General features: G+C 44.3%; 1 protein-coding gene across 17 annotated transcripts in view; it reads left to right on the top strand.

Moving 5' to 3' along the window:
- LOC138741615 (adhesion G protein-coupled receptor B2-like) overlaps window positions 1-23,737 on the top strand; it is a 711,436-nt gene that overhangs the window by 262,955 nt on the left and 424,744 nt on the right. The gene's annotated exons all lie outside the window — the stretch shown is intronic.

Here is a 23,737-nt window from a genome sequence, read left to right as displayed (position 1 = left end):
TTGCTACTACGTTTTCTGATTTAATAACCTTAACCTCACTTCAGAAGCAATCTGTTAGCAGTAAAGTGCTTTGTGATATTGCTGCTTGGTCTTTTGGAACAAAATTTCTTGCTTAGATCAGAACCCGTGACATCTGGGTCCCAAGCTTTTCAAAAATCATCTGTCCTATCATTAATATCCACTCAACTTTCAACTCAAACATCTGCAGATAACTCATTCATCTCCCCTCTCTTATTTTTTGATGGTTCCCACAATGAAATACTGCTTGTGGTACTTTGAAGAACAAGAAGGGGCAAGTAATTCTTCATCCAAATAATTTAGAGGGAAGATTTTACAGTGGTGTGCTGAAGATCCATATTTAGTGAATGAAGTGAGTTGAAGACTTTATAATAGATTAGTGGCACAATTAAAAGCCGACGAGAATGTGACACCCACCTGTCATGATTACTGATTTGTTTTATAAAGCAGCATTTATTGCTTCTTCCTAATTACTCTTGAGAAGATAGTCTTGGAGATGGTGTTTGCTTTGCATGTGTGCAGTGCAAAAGTTACACATCATTTATCATTCCTCACCTTCTAAGGCAGGAGTTGCCTCATTTGCTGATAGGCTTCAAGTGGATTTGAAACTCTCCATAACCTTTCTTACTTCTGACCTTATAATGGGCATAAGGTTTTGAATGAAGCACTAATGTCACAGAGGATCTAGAGTCATAGAGTTACTAATTTGTTTTATAATTGTATTTTTGCTGTTGAAAAAGCAATAAATTAATAAAGACATACAGTGTGGAAACTGGCCCTTTTATGCAATTTGCCAACTTTGAGCAAAATGTTTCATCCATACTTCTCCCACATACTACATTTGGCCCATATTCCTTTGAACCTATCCCATCTGTAAATCCATCCAAATATCTATTAAATGATAGCTATTTGGATGGATTTGAGTGCCTGCCTCAATTACCTTCTCCATTTGCTTGTTCCATACAGCCCCCACCCCCCCCCGTGTATAATACAGCCCCTCCCTCACCCGCCTGAATCGCGCTGCCGTCTCTCACGACCCTTGTTTCTAGAACTACCTGACAATATCAACACTTCTCAAATTCTGCTCCTTTCCTTATTTAATTACCCCAACATCAGGAGCCAAGCAACCAAGATCTTAAGTTCCAGAAATTCCTCCATAAACTCCTCCATCTCTCTTACTTTTTTCTTCCTTCCTTTGAGATACTCCTTAACTGACCCGCTCTTCGGCACGGCTGAGCGAGTCGCACTGCCGCTCGGCCGCCCAAGTCGTGCTGCCGCTCACCTGCTTGCCCGCCCAAGTCGCACTGCGACTTTTTGTGGAGAATTCCAAAATGAGTGATAATTCCAATTGTTGTTGAGCTGACCAGGGCTATAAACATTTGTGCTCGGGTGTTCCTCTGTTACTGGCTGTCTCGTTTTGGTTTACTGGTGCATGTTACTTCGGATAGAGGACCACAATTTACTTCCTCGCTGTGGACGACCTTGTCTCACTTGCTTGGTACAACAATTCATCATACGAATGCCTATGGACAATGGACATCTCAAATCAGCCTTGATGTCTTGGTTAGAGGGCCCGAACTATGGTGATGAGCTTCCCTGGGTATTACTGGGCATTAGAACAACTCCAAAGGAGGACCTCCAAGCTTCATCTGCGGAGCTCATGTACAGCGCACTATTGATAGTTCCATGGGAGTTCATCTCCTACCATTCCAACTCCTGCAATGATCCTAAGGAACTGTTGAGCAGGCTATGGAAGACAGTAGGAAAATTGACCCCTAGACCACCATCGTCACATGGAGAACACTCTTCTTTTGTGCCTCAAGACCTCAAAAACAGCGAAAGGGAACACTTGGTCAACCTTTACAAACGGACCTTATAGGATACTCAAACTAACTCGACCTATATTTTGGACATGGAGGGAATCCACAATCGTTCACTATTGACATGCTTACATCAGCTCAGGTGGACAAGTCTTTCCCATTGCAGCAGTCAACAGTCTGTCGCAGAGATCAACAACCTAATAAACAGACAAACCTTTCTGCCAGTTCTGGGAGTGGGGGCACCATGTAGAGACACTGCCGTGCAACAACACTATGGCATAACTACAACTCCCAGGAGTCATCAAACTGGCCATGTGACCTCAGTTCGTCAGCGCATGTCGAGCACGTGATTCTGGCTTTTAAAAGGTTGCTTGGGTGATGAAGAGTAAATCAGTTTGATTCGCTCTAGAAATGCCTTGTTTCAGTGGCCACAGATACATTTTCCTGAAGGTAGACAGGGTAGTGATGAAAGTGTTTGGCATACTTGCCTTTACCAGTCAGGGCAATGAGAGTTTGGATGTCTTATGTCAGACCAGCACCAATATACAAGGGGGATAGAGGGGGGATATGCACTCAACTCCACTTCTTGAAAGCAATAACCCACTTCTTCATTTTGCTGACATTGAGGGAGAGACACCATGCTACCAGACTCTCCATCTCCTATCTATAATTTGTCTTATTATTTAAGATCTGACCTACTTTGGTGGTATCATCTGCCAACTTGTAGATGGAGCTAGAATAGTTTTTGGCCACGCATTCATAAGTGTAACAAGGTTATCATGGAGGACATTTGTTACCAATCTTCACTGTTTGCGATCTTCAGGTCAGGAAGTCAAGGATGCAATTGCAGAGAGGGGTTACTGAGACCTGGATTCAAGTTTGGATAAGAGTTTGTTTGGAACTATGCATCTGCCTTGGACATGTTACAAAGGCAAGAAAATGTTGATGCATTGAGTTTGCCTAGGAAGCTGGAGTTAATTTGAGCCATGACCAGTCTCTTGAAGACTTCATAATGCTGAATATCAGAGTCATCAGGTGGTAGTCATTACATTTTTAATATTTTTTACTTTAGTCATTCTTCTTTGGCTTGGCTTCGCGGAAAAAGATTTAAGGAGGGGGTAAATGTCCATGTCAGCTGCAGGCTCGTTTGTGGCTGACCAGTCCGATGCGGGACAGGCAGACACGGTTGCCGCGGTTGCAGGGAAAAATTGGTTGGTTGGGGTTGGGTGTTGGGTTTTTCCTCCTTTGCCTTTTGTCAGTGAGGTGGGCTCTGCAGTCTTCTTCAAAGGAGGTTGCTGCCCGCCAAACTGTGAGGCGCCAAGATGCACGGTTTGAGGCGATATCAGCCCACTGGCAGTGGTCAATGTGGCAGGCACCAAGAGATTTCTTTAGGCAGTCCTTGTACCTTTTCTTTGGTGCACCTCTGTCACGGTGGCCAGTGGAGAGCTCGCCATATAACACGATCTTGGGAAGGCGATGGTCCTCCATTCTGGAGACGTGACCCACCCAGCGCAGCTGGATCTTCAGCAGCTGTAGATTATGACAAGGATGGAAGGGGAAGAGTAGAATTTAACAAGGGAGGGATGTGGGGTAGATGGGAACATTGGGGATAGGGAATAAAGGACCCAGTTGTTGGGCAAGAACCATTTCCCCTTGGTGTTTTCCTGACACATAAATTCAAAGTGAACAATTGAAGGCATTCAAATTATAAAATATTTTATCCTGTGATCCTGTGCTTAGAGTGTTGGAAGAAATTCAAACCATCTTGAATGTTCTATTAGCAGACGAAAGAGCCAGCCCATTAGTCTGATCTAGATTCAAATAAAGTTCCCAGCTGCACATTGACTATGGATTGATCTATCAGCTTTCTTCTTAAATTCTCATGTTATTATAATTGAAAAAAAAAGGTAGCCTGAGAAAAACTATCACTTGTTTTGAAGAAACTATAAAATAGTTTTTTTCCCAATTTTATTTTTTCCTCAAAAAACACCATGTATATAACTAAAGTTAGAAAAACAAGAAAATGGCAAGACAAGATTAAAAGGAGAAAAGATAACCATTTAAAAAGGAAAGTTTAAAAAAAATATATATGACACCTAAGTACAACACTGCCCAGAGAAGTTTGGAAAGTCATTGTATATTAATGAGCAGTCGTCTTTGAGTCAGGCTCTTGAACTGTTTAAACCTCCACATAGAAGGGATGCTCCCGATCCAGGGCACATATTACATTTACATTTGACAGGCATCAGAATGATATTTGCATATCTGTATGTGATTAATTCAGAAATACTAATATCTTTGGCTTGGCTTCGCGGACGAAGATTTATGGAGGGGGTAAAAAAGTCCACGTCAGCTGCAGGCTCGTTTGTGGCTGACCAGTCCGATGCGGGACAGGCAGACACGATTGCAGCGGTTGCAAGGGAAAATTGGTTGGTTGGGGTTGGGTGTTGGGTTTTTCCTCCTTTGCCTTTTGTCAGTGAGGTGGGCTCTGCGGTCTTCTTCAAAGGAGGCTGCTGCCCGCCAAACTGTGAGGCGCCAAGATGCACGGTTTGAGGCGTTATCAGCCCACTGGCGGTGGTCAATGTGGCAGGCACCAAGAGATTTCTTTAGGCAGTCCTTGTACCGTAACATTAAATTATTGGATGTCAACCAGAATGTTAAGTGAGAATATTAATGAAATGAAAGCTAAATAGTTGACGTTCAGCTCTGCCTGTGGAGATGGTGTCTCAAGAGGATATGGTCTGTGGGCTTTTACCAGTATAGAGAGACAGAGACCTCTCTAAAATCATCAAGGAATTACTAAATCACCAGACCCCTCTAGAGTCAAAAATATTTTGCAACACTGCAATGAATTGCAACACTTAGCAAAAACATCCTTAAAATATTAGGACAGTGCCAGGAAATGCTCAAATTATTCATACATTTCTGAGACACCTTCCAAATATTAACACACCAATTCATCATCATTCCAGGTATTAGACAGTTCTCTTTGTAGCACCATACTTATACAAACGATCAAACCATCAATAAGGATCTCATCAAACCTCTAAATAGTTGGGAATATCAAACTATTAGTCTCCTGAGGAATCTATTAGGAATATCAATTTATTGTATTGAACCAACAATGAGCATTTGGTTGAAGCACCAGTACGGATTCAAACACATTTTTTTGGAAGCCATTGAATTATGAACATGCGCATCTATCACCTAACTATCAACAAAGCAGTGATTTGCTTCATGTTTCTGTGACTCTTCTCCAAATATTAACATTCTCCTGTGACTTTAAGTATCAATGTATTGCTGGAGCCCCCTACCAGACACTGCCACATGGCTGGGGCACTGATTCTGAAGCCAGAATATTATTGGGACATCAGTTTTCTGATTAATTTCAGAGAAGTCCTGGCAACATGTTGATATTTAGATAAGTATCTCTGCAAATACAGTAGAGTCTCAGGACCACCGTATCTCAACTGATGCCTCAGTTGCCACTCAAATATTTGCCACAGTATTAGGGAACCTGATGAGTAAATTAATTCAAAGTTCAATACATTTCTGGGAAATTACCTCATCACAACACAATTATCAGACATATTAACAAAATATTAATGGTGTAACTCTCTGGATAATAAATGTAGATATTACCATATTTCTTGGTTAAATTTCCAATAACAAAAAAAAACTGCTTGTAAAAAAAATCCATTGGGCTGTCTTTGCAATCATCAGGAAACTATTGGCAAAATCCAAAACATTGCAGGGACATCATTGCAATTATCAAAAAATTATTTGTTTTCTCTTCCCATATTTCAGATCTCAATATATTGTAAATATCAACACTCCTGTATTGTCCTTCTCAATATCAGACACTCCTGGGAAAATCCAGTGAAGTTCAATATGTTTCTTGCATCCTCCACCAAATAACTCTCCAAATATAAATACAATGCTGCAAAGTAACTCCAAGTATTATTTTCTTTCTAGTCACCTGCCTAAATTTCAATGCACTGATTTAGGCAATAATTCAATTATCAAATATTCCTATCTCCAACCAAATATGTCAATAGAAGAGCTGCCTCTGGATTAAACTCCATTTACTATTTTTGTGATAATATCTATATCCTGTTGATTTATTTGATAACCCCTACAGAGTCCACAACTCTACCAATCTTTGTATCATCTGAAACTTACCTAGGTTTTCATCCAAGACATTGGTGGACCTCTCAAACAACAGGGGTCCCAACATCACTGGTCACAGGTTTCCAGCCAGAATAACAGCCTTCCATTGCTACCCTCTCTTTTATGTGCCAGCTAATTCCATGTCCAAACTATCAGTTCACCATGGATTCCATACATCTTCTGAATCAGTCTACCACAAAGAACCTTATTCATTGGCTTTCTAAAGTCCATGTAGACAACATCCACCTTTGTTACCCAATTAAAAACTCAATCAAATTGGTAAGGCATGAACTTCCCCTCATAAACTATCTCTATTCGGAAAATAATTTCAAAGTGTGTATAAATTCCGTCCTTAAGTATCCTTTATGATCGTTTCCCTACCTACCACTTATGTGAGGCTGGCCTCTAATTTCTAGGATTATCCCTTCACCTTTCCTTTGACTGGTGAGGATAAAAACATCTTTGTCAAGAGCCCCACACTCTCTATATTTGCCTCTTGCAATAACTGGGAACCTATTCCATCAGTACCTGGGGACTTTCCATTTTGGTGTTCCTCAAGAGATGCAGCACCATCTATTTCTTGACCTCAATGTAACCTAACACATGAGCATTCACCATATTATCCTCCCTATCACTATACTCCATGTCCTACTTTTTGGTAAAAGAATAACAATGCAAAGTACTCACTTCCTCTGAATAAACCATAAATTCCTTCCTGTAGGCTTGAGTGGTCCTATCCTCTCTCAAGTCAACCCCGTGTTTATAACGTCAGTATAAAATGCTTTGGGATTCTCGTTAATCCTGCTTGCAAAAGACCTTCATGACCCCTTTGGTCCTCTCACTGTCTCACTTGAACTCTTTCCTGCATTCTTTGTATTCCTTCAGGACCCTGTCTGATGGTAGCTTCCTAAACCTTACATGTGGCTTCATTTTCTTATTGATTGCTTATTTTCAATCTCCATCTTCACTACCTCAACAGTTGAACCCACCATTCGGTCTTTTTTGAGTGCAGCTGCAACTCTCTCCTTGATTAACAATCCTAAGGCTCAATTCTTTTGACTTCCTTCTCTATCCCCTCTAAAGCAACAAAACCAGGAACCTTGAGCTGCCAGTCCTGTCCTTGCAGCCAAATCTCTGTGATAGCCACAACACCATAATTCCAAGTAATGATCCAGCCTGCAAGTTCATCTGCCTTACCCACAATACTTCTTGCATTAAAATACACTTCAGCACCACCCACCCAAAGTCTCACTCTGAAAATCACCGATCTCTTCCCTTTCTTTCTAGATTTTCTTGCCCCATCATCAGACATCTCCTCACCTTCTCCATTTGCAATCTTGCCTCTATGCTTCCCACACCCTGCCACTAGTTTAAACCCTCCTGAGAACCTTGAACAATCATGATGTGAACCAATTTATAATAGTTAAATGAAGTGATTGGCATAATAGGTGTACTGCAACTGTCTTACAACTTGAGTTTGACATCTGTTGCTAACTGTGTAGAGTTTGCCCTTTCTTCTGTTACCGGATGGGGGTTTTTCCTGTGTGCTCCACTTTTCCCCACACTCCGAAGGTATGTGTGTTGTTCAGTGAATTGGCAGCTGTTAATTGTCCCCATTGCTGATTCGTAGAAGAAGAATTTAATGGGCAGGATGAATAGGCCCTGTGATGATGTTAAAAGGGATGTGTGAGAGAGAGTATTGAATGGGATCAGTGGGATTGTGCTTAAAGTCAGTGACCACTTGATGGACTAAATGGGCTCCTCTTGTGTTGTGGAATATATGGAAATGGAAATGTGTTGGCAAAGTGAATAGATGACTGGTATTTAAAGGACTTTATCTTCGAGTAACCATGGTCAAGGACATGTCTGACTGCAGATATTGGGTATTCTGCTTTGCTACATCGATGTGATCTACTGGGATCATTGTCTGAAGAGGGAGCAGAAAATCATGGAGGGCCCCTTCCATCCTGCACACAGCATCTTTCAGCTGCTGCCCTCAGGGAAGAGATACAGGAGGATCAGAGCCAGCACCACCAGGCTGAGGAACAGCTTCTTCCCTCGGGCAGGGAGAATTCTAAACAACCAAAGAAACAGCTTATGCGAACCATCTCATAAGAACAAAACAATATTTATTTATTTGTCTATGCATTGTTTGTTCGTATGTGTGTTATGTCTGTTTGTGTGTCTGCAGGTTTTGCACAGAGGCTGGAGAACCCTCTTTTGTTGAGTTGTACTTGTACAGTAAGACGACAATAAACTTGACCTGGCTTGATAAACTTGACTGCACCATGCCCAACAAATTAGTGTTTTAACCTTTGGCACCAAGATGATTTAATGCAAGGCTGTTTTAGTTCGTATCTAGCCAGTGATGAATGACTGTGTTTGTCGGTGAAAATGCTCTGGAAACTTGGGTTCTTGAGATTCACCAGTATTTTATCAAGATTGAACACAAGACTATCCAAGGATGCTGTGCTTGGATCAGGGATGTGATGTTGAGGCTTTATAAGGCACCAGTGATAATTTAAGTTTAGACATATGTATTCTGTGTACCACTTTAAATTGTAATAAACAATATCTCGCAAAAAATGATGAATCATTAATTAAAATAAGAGTGGAGTACCAGTCCTCATCTGAAAAAGTTATAAGATCTCGTTCCCAATCATCTTTAATCTTAACCATTGAGGTTAGTCTTAAATCCAATAAATGATTATAAATAAGTGATATTAACCCACTGTGAACAAAATGCAAGTCAAAAAATATATCAAGAATATTTGAGTCTGTAGACCCAAGAAGGCAGCGAGGGGCTTGTTGAGTGACCCCAAGAGCTCCCCAAGGAAAAGAGACTAAAGGATAGATATAAGAAGGCCCCTAATATATAAAGACCCAAAAAAGGAAGACAATCAAGAATAATAATAGAGGAAAGAGTGAGAAGGGAAAGAGACAGAACAGAGGAAGAGACTCACTCAGTGGTGGAGGTAGAAAGACCAACCTGGGACCTAGTGGGATATTGGTAGCAGTAGCAGTAATAATGGAGCCCCAAAGCTAACTGAGAGAATAAGACTGGCTTGGGAGGGAGAGACAGGATGGCCCTGATAAGGTTGGATCTCAAGGGGGCCAGGGGAAGGACGCGACTGAAGCGGCAAGAGCACTTTTGGGTGCGGGAGATACGAAGGTCTGAGGCCATGGGAGCCTAATGAAGGGGGAGCTGACAGAGATGCGGGCGGCTACGGGAACACTGTTGAGCATGGGAGGGTCGGGGGAAAGGGATAGGGTAAGTATGTGGGAGAAGATAGATACTTCAGAAAACATCAGCAGGAGAAATATGGTTAAAATTGGGGGGGAGACACGGTGGAGTTCCTGAAAAACTGGATCTCAGGTACACTGGGGAGGGAACAAATTAGAAATAATCTAATAGAATGGGGCCACGTCTCTCACCTGCCTGCCCAGAGCCAAACCAACGGCCACGTTCTATGCTGGTAAAACTCCTTCACTACCAGGATAGAGGATCATACGGGCAGTGGCAGTGGGGGAAAAGCCTGTGGAATAGGAGGGGAGAAGGTTGTATTCTACCTGGACATAAGTGTGGCGCTATTGAAACGCAGGAGGGAATTTGACCCAGTTAAAAAGAGCCTTAAACAAAAAGGAATCGGGTTCACCCTCCTTCACCCGGCAACACTGAAGATAGTAAGAGTGGGAGGGGAAAGAACGTGTTTTAGGGATCCAAGAGAGGGAATGGACTTTGTAAGAACCCTGCCACCACTTGGGATTAAATGTAAATAAGGTGGAAAGAGGGAATCGGGAAAAGGTGGACTGTAGATATTGTCATTGTGAGGAATATGAGGAGGATATGTGTTTTTTTCATAATTTTAATGTTTAAAAATGAATGTATATTAGAGGTAAGAATGATTACAGGGATCTCAAGGAAAGGGAGGGAGGTACAAGTGATAGATGGGTACATTAGATACATCTCACAATGGCAGGGGATTGGCACCAATACCTTGGTTATTGACGCCGGGTGGGGGGGGTAGGAGGAAGGGGTAAAGATAAACGGTAGGGGAGAAGAGGAGGGGGGAATATATGGGGTGTTTTTCATTTTGCTATCAAGGTGATTTAATTGATGGTACTTTCAGTTATATGAGGGTGGGGGTGGTTGTGGAGGGATAAATACAGACTCTAAATGTTAAAAAAAGATTATAATGTTTGACGAGTCTATGAAAATTAAAATAAAATATTTTTAAAAATATAAAGTGCACAAGAAAGAGTCAAAAAACATTCAGTTTGTGATTCATTTTTATGCACATGTAGATCCATTGTGTAAAAGGTGTAAAATTTTAGAGGCCCCACTAATTCACATGTTTTGGGGATGTCTCAAATTAGGAAGGTTTTGGGGAAACATTTTTCAATCTTTAGCAACGATTTTTAAGATTTGTGCCCTTGAATTGCTTTGTTTGGCTTCATTCGTGATCCGACTATATCTTTGTCTGTATCTCAAGAGAAAGTTTTAGCTTTTAGTGCACTGATAGCTAGACGAGGGGTTTTAATGAAGTGGAAAGATGAACTTCCACTGATTCATGGACAGTGGCTACATGACGTAATGGCATATTTAAGTTTGGAAAAAATTAGATATAATATCAAAGTCAAAAAAGTTCCAGTTTGAAAAGATATGGGATCCATTCATAGAATACGATCATGGTTGGCAGTTTTAGGCTGTTGGGCTGCTCCGGCCGTGGCCCATCTGCCATCTAGAGGTAGCGACCTGATCCAGTTTCATCATTCTCTTTTTTTGCTCTTTGGTTTCTTTTATATATAAGTATCCTTGATTAGAGGGAGGGCTGGATTAGTGTTAGTGTCATTTTTAGGGTTTTTTTTCTTATATTTCCTTTGTTTCATAATATAAATTGAATAATTGGAGTTGACATATGATGGTCCTCGATTACAATGTTAATATTAATTGATATTTTACCAAGTAATGAGCAGATTGCTTATAAAGTAATTCATGTGATTTTCATTTTTAATCTTTCTAATATTAATTAACAATTAATAATGAAAATGGAAAACTGTTAATTAGTGTATTTTTACCAATTGTATTTATGTATACATTTTGATATTTCCTTCTGTTATTTCAATGTAATATGTATATGATATTATTATATTGAATTTAATTAAAATATTTTAAAAAGAAAAAGAAAGGCACTGGTGAGACCTCATTTGGAAGATTGTGAGCAGTTTTTGGCTCCTCATTTAAGAAAAGTTGTGCTGAAGATGGAGAAAGTTCAGAGGAAGTTCACTAGAATGATTATGGGAATGAAAGGGTTATCATTGAGGAGCATTTGACAGCTTTTGCTGTATTTTTGTTGGAATTTAAGAGAATGAGGGGGATCTCCTTGAAACATTTTGAATGTTGAAAAGTATGGAAAGAATAGCTGTAGAAAGGTTGTTTCCCATGGTGGGAGGGTTTAGGACAAGAGGGCACCACTTCAGGATTGCAGGGTGTATGCTTAAAACAGAGATGCTTAGGAATTTCTTCAGTGGTAAGTCTATGGAATTTGTTGCCACAGGTGGTTGTGGACACCAGGTTATTGGATGTATTTAAGACAGAGATTGATATTTTCTTGATTAGCTGGGGCATCAAAGGTTATGGAAGAAGGCCGGACAATGAGTGGGAAAAATGGATCAGCTCATGATCAAGTGGCAGGTCAGACTCGATGGGCTGAATAGTTTATTTCTGTCCCTATGTATTATGGTCTTATGGATTGGAAAATGCCTGCATAGTATGCATGAGGGCTATAAAATAATGAACCATCTGCAGTTAAAGCTACAACAATGAAAATGTACAATATTTGGTTTCTAAAATTGACTTAATTTAATGGAATGTCACAGATGTTCAGAACCCCTTCACCATGACTTGAGTGAGGAAATTTATTTTCTCTCTCTCCACCTGTCCTCATTAATCTAACAACCAGCTAGTTTATTAATATGCTAATCATGGCCTCATCCTTTTGGGGATGATTCCTTCTTCCTCTTCAATTCTCCTTCCCTCCCATAATTTCTGCAACTTAATCTTCATACTGGAATTCCCAATTTAATTTTGAACCCTTCATAATCCAACAAATAATTGGAAGTATCAATTTATGTTAATATAGAGCAGTAGATTTATTTTAGATGCTAATTTTACTCAAAGATGATATTTTTACCACACACAAACCTTACCCCAAACAGCATGAACTAAAAGAAAAATGTTGGAAATAAATAGCCAGTCAGACAGTGTCTGTAAGAAGAGAAAATAATTATCATTTTATCAATATTTATATTCCTAGAGTGTGTACAATTTAAAAAATACAAAAGCTGCCCAGAATTCAAGTCTTCAAGTCACCTTTATTTGTCATTCATACTATAACTACTAATGCAATGCACAGTAAAGATGAGATAGTGTTTCTCCTGGACCATGGAGCAGATTTACATAAATAGAAGTTAAATATTAAGTCATAATGCAATAAAAATCCATGATATACCAGTACACATATGTTTCAGGAATTGAGGAGCCTGAGAGCTTGGGGGAAAAAACTGTTGCACAATCTGGATGTGTGGTCCTGAATGCTAAGGTACCTCCTTGCAGATGGCAGAAAGGTTTACAAGAGGGGTGTGAGAAGTCTTTCACAATGTTATTTGGCATGCATCGTGTGTTGTAGGTGTCCATCATGGTAGGAAGAGAGACCCCAATGCTCTTCTCTGCTGACTCCATTATACTCTGCAGGGTCTTGTGGTCGAAGGTGGTACAGTTTCCAAACCAGGTGGTAATGCAGTTGCACAGGATGGTCTCAATACCTCTTCTGTAGAATGAGGATGGAGGGTGGGAGATGAACTTTCCTCAACCTTCACAGGAAGTAGAGGTATTGCTGGGTTTCTTGGCTATGGACCTGATGCTGAGATTTTCCGCCAAGTGCAGTCCAATAAACTTGGTATCTTTGACAACCTCAACAGTCGAGCTGTCAATGGTCAGCAGAGTGTGGTCCCACAGGCCCTCTTGAAGTTGACAACAATCTCTTTTGTTTTATTAATATTCAGATATAGGTTGTTGGTTCTACACCAGTTCGTTAGTGACTGCACCTCATCTCTGACTCATCATTCTGGCTGATCAGGTCCACCACAATTGTATCGTCAGCGAACTTGATGTGGTTTAAGCTGTGTTTTGCTGCACAGTTGTGAGTCAGAGAGTGAACAGCAATGGACTAAGCATACAGCCCTGGCCCTGTGTTCAGTGCAATGGTCTGTTTCTGATCCAGACTGCCTGAGTTCTTCCTCTCAGGAAGTTAAGAATCCAATTGCAGAGGGAGGTGTTCAGACCCAGCAGGTTCAACTTCTTTATCAGATACTGAGGTATGATCATGTTGAATGCTGAACTGGTCAATAAACAGCATTCGAACGTGCGTGTCCTTATTTTCCAGGTGAGTGAGGACTAGATGGAGGGCGATGACATTGTTCCTAGAGCGATTCCAGTGAGGGGGGGGCAGCAAGTGCTTGATATGTCCCATGACGAGATTCTCAAAGCACTTCTTGACGAGTGGAACAGGATGGTGGTCATTGAGGGGACAGCACAGGGACGATAATGGCAGCTTCGAAGCATGTTGGGACCGCGGTGCTGCTCAGGGAGATGTTAAATATGTTTCAAATGTTATCCAGACCCGTAGCTTGCCTAACACTCTCCTCGCATTGGTGTCTGTAAGACACAGCACCTGATGATTTACAGGAGAGGTGATTTTCTTCAACACCACATTATTTTTTGCCTCGAAACGCGTGTAAAATTTGTTCAGTGCACCTGGGTGGGAGGTATCACCAACACAGGCAGAGCATGTGGTCTTGTTGTTGGAGATATTTTGAATGCCCTTCTATATGCGTTGCGTGTCCTTGCTGCCCGGAAAGTGACTATGAATTTGTTGGACATGTGCTCGCTTTGCTTCCCTGATGGCCTTAACAGCTGGGCTCTTGAAATAGCTAGGGCTACCTTGTCATCTGCTCTGAGGGCAGAATCTTGGGTCCTCAGCAGCAAACACACCTCTACAGTCATCCATGGCTTCTGATTAGAGTGAGTAATGATGGTCTTTGCCACAATGACATTGTCAGTACACTTACTAATGTTGCTTGTTACTGATGCCGTTCACTCCTTCAGGCTGATGCAGTCACCATCAGTTGCTGCTTCCTTTATCATATGCCAGTCAGGCACTCAAAGTACTCTTGAAGTTCATGGATGGCTCCTGCTGGCCAGGCTTTAACCTGCTTCAGAAATGGTCTGGTGCATCTGACGATGGTCTTTATGCTGGGGTTAGCTTTACAGAGATGTGGCCTAAGTATCCGAGGTGTGGGCGGGTCTCTGTCCAATATGCATTGGTAATGTATGTAAACACAAGGTCTAATGTGTTTGGCCGTCTCGTAGGAAAGTCTACATACTGATGGAATTTAAGTAGCCCTGACTTGAGGTTCTCCTAGCTGAAATCCCCAGCAATAATAAACAGTCCATCAGGGTGTACAGTCTGCAGTTCACTTGTAGCCCTATGCAGTTCCCAGATCACCTCCTTAGTGTTAGCACTGGGAGGGGAAGTACACTCTGACTATGAGGACTGTGATCAATTCCCACGGTAGATAAAATGGTCCACATCTGGCAGTCACAAATTCCGCCACTGCTGAGCAGTGACTGGATACTGGTCTTCTTCTTTGGCTTGGCTTCACGGACGAAGATTTATGGAGGGGGTAAAAGTCCACGTCAGCTGCAGGCTCGTTTGTGGCTGACCAGTCCGATGCGGGACAGGCAGACACGGTTGCAGCGGCTGCAGGGGAAAATTGGTGGGTTGGGGTTGGGTGTTGGGTTTTTCCTCCTTTGCCTTTTGTCAGTGAGGTGGGCTCTGCGGTCTTCTTCAAAGGAGGTGGCTGCCCGCCAAACTGTGAGGCGCCAAGATGCACGGTTTGAGGCGAGATCAGCCCACTGGCGGTGGTCAATGTGGCAGGCACCAAGAGATTTCTTTAGGCAGTCCTTGTACCTTTTCTTTGGTGCACCTCTGTCACGGTGGCCAGTGGAGAGCTCGCCATATAACACGATCTTGGGAAGGCGGTGGTCCTCCATTCTGGAGACGTGACCCACCCAGCGCAGCTGGATCTTCAGCAGCGTGGACTCGATGCTGTCGACCTCTGCCATCTCGAGTACTTCGACGTTAGGGATGAAAGCGCTCCAATGGATGTTGAGGATGGAGCGGAGACAACGCTGGTGGAAGTGTTCTAGGAGCCGTAGGTGATGCCGGTAGAGGACCCATGATTCGGAGCCGAACAGGAGTATGGGTATGACAACGGCTCTGTATACGCTTATCTTTGTGAGGTTTTTCAGTTGGTTGTTTTTCCAGACTCTTTTGTGTAGTCTTCCAAAGGCGCTATTTGCCTTGGCGAGTCTGTTGTCTATCTCATTGTCGATCCTTGCATCTGATGAAATGGTGCAGCCGAGATAGGTAAACTGGTTGACCGTTTTGAGTTTTGTGTGCCCGATGGAGATGTGGGGGGGCTGGTAGTCATGGTGGGGAGCTGGCTGATGGAGGACCTCAGTTTTCTTCAGGCTGACTGGTACAGTGTCCTTAACACCATCCTGTGCTGATGTAAACACACAAGCCACTGCCACAGACTTTACCACACAGCAGTATCTCTGTCAGCCCAAAATAAAGTGAGCCCATCCAGCTGAATGGCGACATCTGGGACCCTGTTGCTGAGCCACTTTTCAGGGAAGCCCAAAGCACATCACTCCCTGTTCCCACACTACACAGACTTCTGGAGTTGGATGTCGTCCATTTTGTTATCCAGGGAACAGACATTGGCAAACAGGATGGATGGGAGAGGCAGGCACCTGGGGTTCGCTCTCAGTCTAGCATGAACCCCTACTCGCTTACCACACTTCCTCCACCTCGCGCACCACTTCCGTCTTCTCTGCAATCCTGAGACCTTAAAGCCTTGTCCCCGAAGCAGCCCGTGGATGCGTAGCTTGTCCTGTAGATATTCCTGGAGGTAAGTAGAGGAGTTAAATACTGGAGATGTAGTTGCAACATATTACATGCGTTTTGTAAAAATATTAGACAATGTAGTGTGCGTGCTACGTGGTGTGGAGTAAGAACGACGAGGTTGAAGACTGATTTATTGCTCTGCCAGCACTGTTCATATTCACTCCCTGCCTCTGATGACAGGAGTGACATCATCTTGGCGCCGGCCTCCGTCTAGTCAGCATTCCTGCCATTGCCCACTGTTTCGCGCCATGTGGGAGGTCACGCGGGGCGATGGACAGTTGGTCCCTGTGGGACCCTCACGATCACTGCATTCACTGGTTATTTTGTGAGCCGGGCATGACTCGCTTCATGGGCCGCTACACGACACCCCTCCCTCCTCACAAGAACCATCAATTGGAGTGTCCGTTGCTTCTTTGGACAGCTACCTCTGCGTCGAGGGGGCTGAGTCTCGACTGGCTGGTTAATGTCTAAATAGGCCAGTTTCAGGCAGTCAAGGGTGAAGGTTTCATCTTTGCCGGCAATGTCCAAAACACACATCAACCCATTATACCTGACGACTCTGTATCTTGTACTGATTCCTTTTTAATCAGCCACTCCAATGTTTTGCAGATGAAACTTGCCCCTTCAGGGTTCTCCAGATGATATCCTCTTTCTTTTTGTTTCACTTATTCCAAGTGAAACATTAGACAGCCAGTCCTCTCCTCTTGAATGAACCACAAGGGCTTTGACCAGGCTGTCTTCAAAACTGGGCTAGCCAGCTTGTTCTGTTCCAGTCCCAGCTACTTCTACTGGCTGTAACACTGTCATGTGATCTGTGTGTGTGTGTGTGTGTGTGTGTGTGTGTGTGTGTGTGTGTCTCTCTCTCTCTCTCTCTCTCTCTCTCTTTTTCTCTTTCTCAGAGAGAAAAACCTGTTTGACTCTCTCTGCTTTTTTAAAATGTTTGTATGTGACCTACTCTAACAAACCTTTCCCAATTTATCTCCCAAAAACATATTTATATACTCTGTCACAGGTGCCACTGGCCTGGGGTGAACTTAAAGGGTTGCATTGACCAGAAAGCACTTCTGGAACGCTTCCAAGGCCTCCCTGTCCCAGGCAATGTCTTTATTTTTCCACACCATGATCCGAGCTGGGGCCAGGATATTCGATGGTAAAAGTTAATCATACCGGTGAACTCCTGCAGCCCCTTCATGGTGCGAGGTTTCATAAACTGCATATCGGCCTCCATCTTCTCAGACAGTGGTTTTGCCCTGAACCTGTCGATCCGACGCCCCAGAAAGTCATTTGTGTCCCACCCAAACTGACACTTGGTGGAGTTGATGGTCAGTCCAAATTCCTACAGGTGGGTGAATAGTTGTGTGAAATGGGCCGTGTGCTCTGAATGTTTATGGCTGGCAATAAGTATATCGTTCAGGTGGATGAATCTGAATGGGAGGTTCCAGCCCACCATGTCCATCAGCCACTGAAAAGTCTGAGCAGCAGCGTTCTTAAACCCGAAGGGCATCCTCATGGATTCGAACAGGCCGAAGGTGGTGATTATGGCGGTTTTGGGTATGTCCTCGGGGTGCTCTGGGATTTGATGATAACCCACATAAAATCGACATAAATCACCCGCGCTTCTTATAAGTTGGCAGTAAAGTCTTGGATATGGGGCATGGGGTATCTGCCCAATGTGGTGACCTTGTTGAGGCGTCAGTAATCACACACTGCCTCCATCCTCCTGCTGCCTTTGGAACCATGTGCAGGGGGGAGGCCCAGGGGCTGTCTGACCACCACACTATCCCCAACTCCTCCATTTTCTTAAATTCCTCTTTGCAAGGGCAAATTTTCGGGGGGAGGCGGCACACCCTGGTGTGGAGCAGGGGACCTTAGTGAACATATGGTGCCTTACCCCATGCTTTGGTTCTGCGCAGGAGAATTTTGGCACCACAATTGCAGAGAATTCAGCCAGGATGTGTGTGTAGGCATCGTCGGACAGCGTGACAGAATCGAGTTGGGGGGGAGGTGGGCAGTAGTTTGGCTTCCCCCAGGGGCATCATTTGATAAGTTCTGGTGTGCACCAAACACTGCACTTTCAAGTCTACCAGCAGGCAGTGGGTGCACAGGAAATCGGCTCCCACTGCCGCAACAATAAAAGTCCACCTTAATTGGTGGCCAGCAAATCATAGGGAGATGGTGCAAGTGCCGTAAGTTCATATAGAGGTGCTGTTCGCTGCCCTCAGTGCCGGGCCCAGCCTGGTGTTCCAGGTGTCATAGGTCGTGGACTCTTATTTCGGTACCAGTGTCCATAAGGAACCCGCCATCCTGACAGAGAGTCCCACACACGGAGGAAGCTGTCACATCGGCCAACTGCTGCAATCATTAACGACGATTGGTCAAGGCATTTCCTGGAAATGCGCAGGGTGGGCGGCATCCACGAGCCCCCACACACCATTGTTGATGGTAATAACAATATGGCTGAATAGGGTTGATTTGCCTCTCCATCTGCTGTGGTCTTGTTGCTGGCTGGGATCAGGACTTGACGATCTGTTCTTTTTTCGCTCTCCAGAGCACATCTCCCTGGTCTGCGACTTTCCTCGGCTTGCTGAAGTCCTCGTCGGGAAATCTGCTCAAAGAGCAGACAAGGCTTTTGCCCCTTGGCAAGTGCAAGCATCTTGCTCATAAGGGCAGATGGGACCCTGTACCCCAAACCGTCCAAGTGCGTACTAACGTGCTTCCAGAGAAGCACCAGCCCTGAGGTCATCAGCCAAACCAGAAGTGTGGTTCCCAACACCGAGCTCCAAGGGAAGGAGAACAATTTTTTATGGGGCGTTGTGTAAGTTGCCATGCAAAGTAGGGACTTTGTGGCATGCACCGCTTCTGCAAGGACCTCTTGCCTCTGGGATACTGGCAGCCCTTTTGACTTGAGGGCCAAGAGGACTGCCTTCCAGGTCGTGCCATTCTCCCTCTCCACCTGCCCATTCCCGTGGGGGTTGTAGCTGGTGGTTCTGTTTGTAGCTATGCCCCGAGAAAGGAAGTGTTGCCTCAAATCCTCACTCACGATGGCGGATCTCATGTCGCTACGAATATAACTGGGGCACACGAACAGAGTGAACACTGTGCACAGTGTTTTAATGACCGTGGATGTGGTCATGTTCAGGCAGGGGATGACCAATGGGAAACATAAGTACTTGTCTATGATGCTCAGGAATTAATGATCCAATCATGGACTGGAGGGATCTCTTTAAGTCCATGCTGAGATGTATGAAGGGGAAAGTGGCCTTGATGAATTGGGCTCTCTGGACTGTAAAATTGCAGCTTGCGTTCCACACAGACCAGGCAATTGTGAGTTAGCTCCCTGACTTCCTCCACTGAGTAGGGCAAGTTACTGGCCCTCACAAAATGGTAGAGTCTTGTGACCCCGGGGTGGCAGAGGCTATCATGAAGGGCAAGGAGGCGATCAGCTTGCACTCTGGTGCAGGTTCCTCTGAACAGGGCATCGCTTGCCCGGCTGGTAGAAGACTTAAATTGAAGGTGGACAGCTCATTTCTCCACCTCATGATTTTGTCATTTTGATTTTACCCTGCTGTTTATTGTTAAACAAAAACAGCGGCTCTCTGGTCCGTCAGCAGGTGAATGGTCTGCTATCCAAGTAGTGCCTCCAATGGCGCACTGCCTCCACTATAGCTTGCATCTCCTTTTCGATGGTGGAGTGTCTGCGTTTGGGGCCGTGGAGGGTGTGGAAAAAAATGCCACTGACCTGCCTGCTTGGTTCAGTGCGGCAGCCTGAGCAAAGTCAGAAGCATCACTTTCCACTTGGAACGGAACCGACTTGTCAATGGCATGCATCCCCGCCTTGGCAATCTTGTCCCTGATGCCCTTGAAAGCTTTATGGGTCTCCGCCGACAGGGGAAGGTCGTGGTTTTTCCTATGGGTTGGGCCTTGTCTGTATATTTGGGGATCCGTCGGGCATAATACAGAACAACCCCAGGCACCTTTTTAAAGCCTTAGGGTTCTGTGGCAGAGGTAATTCCAGAAGGGGCTGCCAGCGCTCGGGTTTGGCGGCGATGACACCATGCTCCACCACATACCCCAGGATTGCCAGCTGCTTGGTGCTAAACAAGCTCTTTTTCTCATGTGAGATTGAGGGCCATTGTGGTGGCCAGGAACCTCTGCAGGTTCTTGTCGTGTTCCTTCTAGTCATGGTCGCAGATGGTGATGTTGTCCAGATATGGATACGAAACTTTTAGTTCATTGTCATCCAGCATGCGGTGGCCTCATGGCTTAGTGAGTAGGCCTCTGTGCTCTTTTGAGCAGTCTCCATTGCTTGGGCCATCTGCCCCACTTCCTGTAGGGGCTGATCACCTTTCTCCAGGAGTCATTCCTATAATTGATGGGAGCAGAATCCAGCAACTAGCCCTTCACAGATGAGCTCCACCTGGTAGGTCGCCACAGTCATGTACCGGCAGCTGCATTGCCCTCACAAAATCATCAACCAGCTCACCTGGATCTTAGCGTCAGGAGCTAAGTTGGAAGCGTGCATACATTGCATTCCTTGGGGCTCCGTACTGCTGTCAGAGTAGGGCCATTGCCTCTTCGTATCCATTGCAGTCATGAATTCATTGGTACGCTCAGTGGCCCACAGCTGTGAAGAGCAGGTCATACCAACCACCATCGACTGTGATTTCGTGGTGCCTCAGGTAGGGTTTCAAGCAGTGTAGCCACATATCAAATTATATGGAGGCCTCTGGATACTTTGGATCGATCTCCAGCTTCTCCAGTCAGATTGCCTTGTCCATGGCACTTCAAAACTTCTGTTCAATAAATTGTGGTGTGACCAATCACGGACACAAAGCAAGAGTCAAAGGCTTTATTGATCAGAAGACCCAGACATGTCTACATGCTGCTGGCTCACGTCCAAGGCAGGTATGAGGGAGGAGACTAGGGCTCTCGGCCTTTATTAGGGATCTTATGGGGAAGGGCTACAGGTACAGAAGGCGAGCCAGCCTGCCCAGCCCAGTGAGGACATGCCCACAGTACTGTGTTCAACCACACACCAGGTCCAGGACAACCATGTATCCAAAAGCACAGTTAATGCTAGAGGAACTCAGCTGATTGCACACTTGCTATAGGAGATAAAGATATATTGCTGATTTTTTGGGTCTGAGTTCTCCAACAAGATATAAGCAAAAAGCAGGCAGATGTCTGAATAAAGTTGGGAGAGAAAGGGGGAAGAAATGAGAGGTGTAGGAGTCCAGACCAACAAACAAAAAATGTTAAATGGATATGATAAGAGGAAAGGTGAGAATTGATTTTGGCTCTGTGAAAGGAGCCCAAGGGAAAAGGGAAGAGAAAGAGACTGAACTAGAGGAAAGGAAACAGGAGGATGTAGATGGGGAGGGGGAAGAGTTTAATGGAAACTGGAGAGGTCCACAAGGAGATTCAGGCTATTGTGGTGGACAGAGCCGAAGTGCTTAATGAAGCGATTTCCTAGTCTGTGCCCAGTCTTTCTGTTGTTGAGCACTGGATGCAGTAGATGATCCTTGCAGATTCACAAATAAAGTATTGATTCACTTGGAAGAACTATCACAGGGGTAGGTGCCAAAGGGATGATTTGGTGGGGAGGGAGGAGTGGACGAGGGAGTTATGGAGGGAGTAGTCTCTGCGGAAGGTGGATGGAGAGGAGAAGGGAATATTTCTCAGGTGGTGGGATCACATAAGAGGATGATACGTTGGTTGGATGTGAAGAGAAGGGGAATCTTGTCCTTGTTGCACGTGGGCTTGGGGGGGGGGTGGTGCCAAGGCAAATGTGCAAGTGTCCCCTCACACTAGCAGAAGCGCTGCCATTAAAGCAGCTCCGGTAACACTTCCATTTTGCCATTTTTCCTGGACCCTGCTTAAGTTGTATAATATATTGGGAGTAGCAGAGATATATAATATGCCCAGCAATTTTTTTTTTGGCCCATAACAGGGTAACAGGCTCTTCCAGACACAAGCCCCTGCCCCTCCAGGTACACCAATGATCCTACAACCCCCTTATGTTTTCGAAGTGAGAGGAAACCACAGAAATCCAACGCAGGTTACAGGGAGAACATACAACTCCTTTCAGACAGCTCCAAAGTCAAACTCTGGTTGCTGATACTGGTAATAACGTTGCTCTAACTGTTTCTAACTGTGTTAACCGTGTATTAACGGAAAGAGAAAAACAAAATCAAAATTTCAGACGGAAGACAGGCAAAAATGCCCCGTTCTGAGATCAACAGAGGGAAAAAGCGTGTTACCTATGGTTGGAGAATTTGATTCTGAGCATGGAATATATCCAGTTGGAAATGAGGTGTTGCTCCTCAAGTTTCCATTGTATCTCAGTAGTTCATGTAGCCACAGGAACATATGTTGGTGTGGGATGGAGGATTAAAGGGGCAGACAATCAGAAGTTGAGAATTACTCCTGCAGACAGAGCACAGGTACTAAATAGAACAGTGACTCTATGCTTTTAGTTTCTTTGGTAGAGAATACACATTGTGAACACTGGGTGTTTTTAAACTGCAGCACCCAGGTAGCCCTCCTGGGACCCAGGTGTGATTAGTGGAGTAAAGGTGCCTCTAGCACCTTTTAAGCTGAGGAGGGATAGCCCCAATAAATTGCCAACCCGGCGATTTAAAGGGATCCCGCCCCCGCGATGATTCGTTAAGTGATATGTCACGTAAACTAGTCTCCCCATCCCCCCACCAGCTGTCAGTCTCCCTTCCACCATCAATCATCCTCGCCCCCCCCAACCCACAGCAGCCGACCCCTCTGCCTCTCCTCCCCACTTCCTCAACATAGACCTCTTCCCCCATTGGCAGTGACCGCTCACCCCATCCACTTCTCCACCCTGGACCCTGGCAGTGACCCCTCTCTCCCCCCGATCACCACAGACATGTCATGAGTAACCAGGTCAATCATTTTCCTGTTCAGGACGCCAGTCAATGCTCCCTGGATAAGTTTAACTGGGTTCCCTGATTACCTCTGAGGTAGGGCAGGGACCCGATTGACTTTGGACAACACTGACCAGGTCGGAGCCTTTCAAGCTGCCTTGTGAGTGGGGCACTAATCGGGCAAATTGCCTGGTTAACCCCATTTTATAAGGCAGTTTGAAAGCACCTTCTGAATGATGTACACTGGATTGGATGGTCCAATTGCAATGATGCTTTTGATCAAGTTTTTCATCATTTGACTGTACATATACACCAGATGAAACAGTGTTTCTCCTGACCATGGAGCATACACATTGTGTCCTTGAACGGTGAGGTGAAGTGAAAAGGTGAAAGAACTGGTGTCGCTTCTACAGCTGCATAGGAAAGTACCATGTCGGGGAGCATTTAGTGGGATGGAAAAGCAGAAAAGGAAGTTGAAAAGGAAGCAATCCTTTTGAAATACTGATAGAGTAGTGGAAGGGAATATGTGTACAGTGATGGAATCCTTCACAATTTCCACCAGCTCCAACAAGTCTTTGGTCATGCACATCCTAAAATTTATTCTTGAATCTCCTCCCCAAAAAGCCATCCATTTATTTTTTTCACAAATCATCTGACAGGTTTTCCTCTTGGATAGATTTACAATGGTATCAATATAGCTTTAAGGTTATTTAATCATTGATGTTCTATTTCTTCCACAAAAAGAATGTATTTTACTTTAATCAAAATGATAATTTTCCAGATGTTTGGCTCAGAATAT

The sequence above is a fragment of the Narcine bancroftii genome, chromosome 8 (assembly GCF_036971445.1).
Source record: "Narcine bancroftii isolate sNarBan1 chromosome 8, sNarBan1.hap1, whole genome shotgun sequence".
Classification (NCBI taxonomy): domain Eukaryota; kingdom Metazoa; phylum Chordata; class Chondrichthyes; order Torpediniformes; family Narcinidae; genus Narcine; species Narcine bancroftii.
Note: the sequence above shows the minus strand (reverse complement) of the source record. Positions and strands in the feature narration are given on the sequence as shown.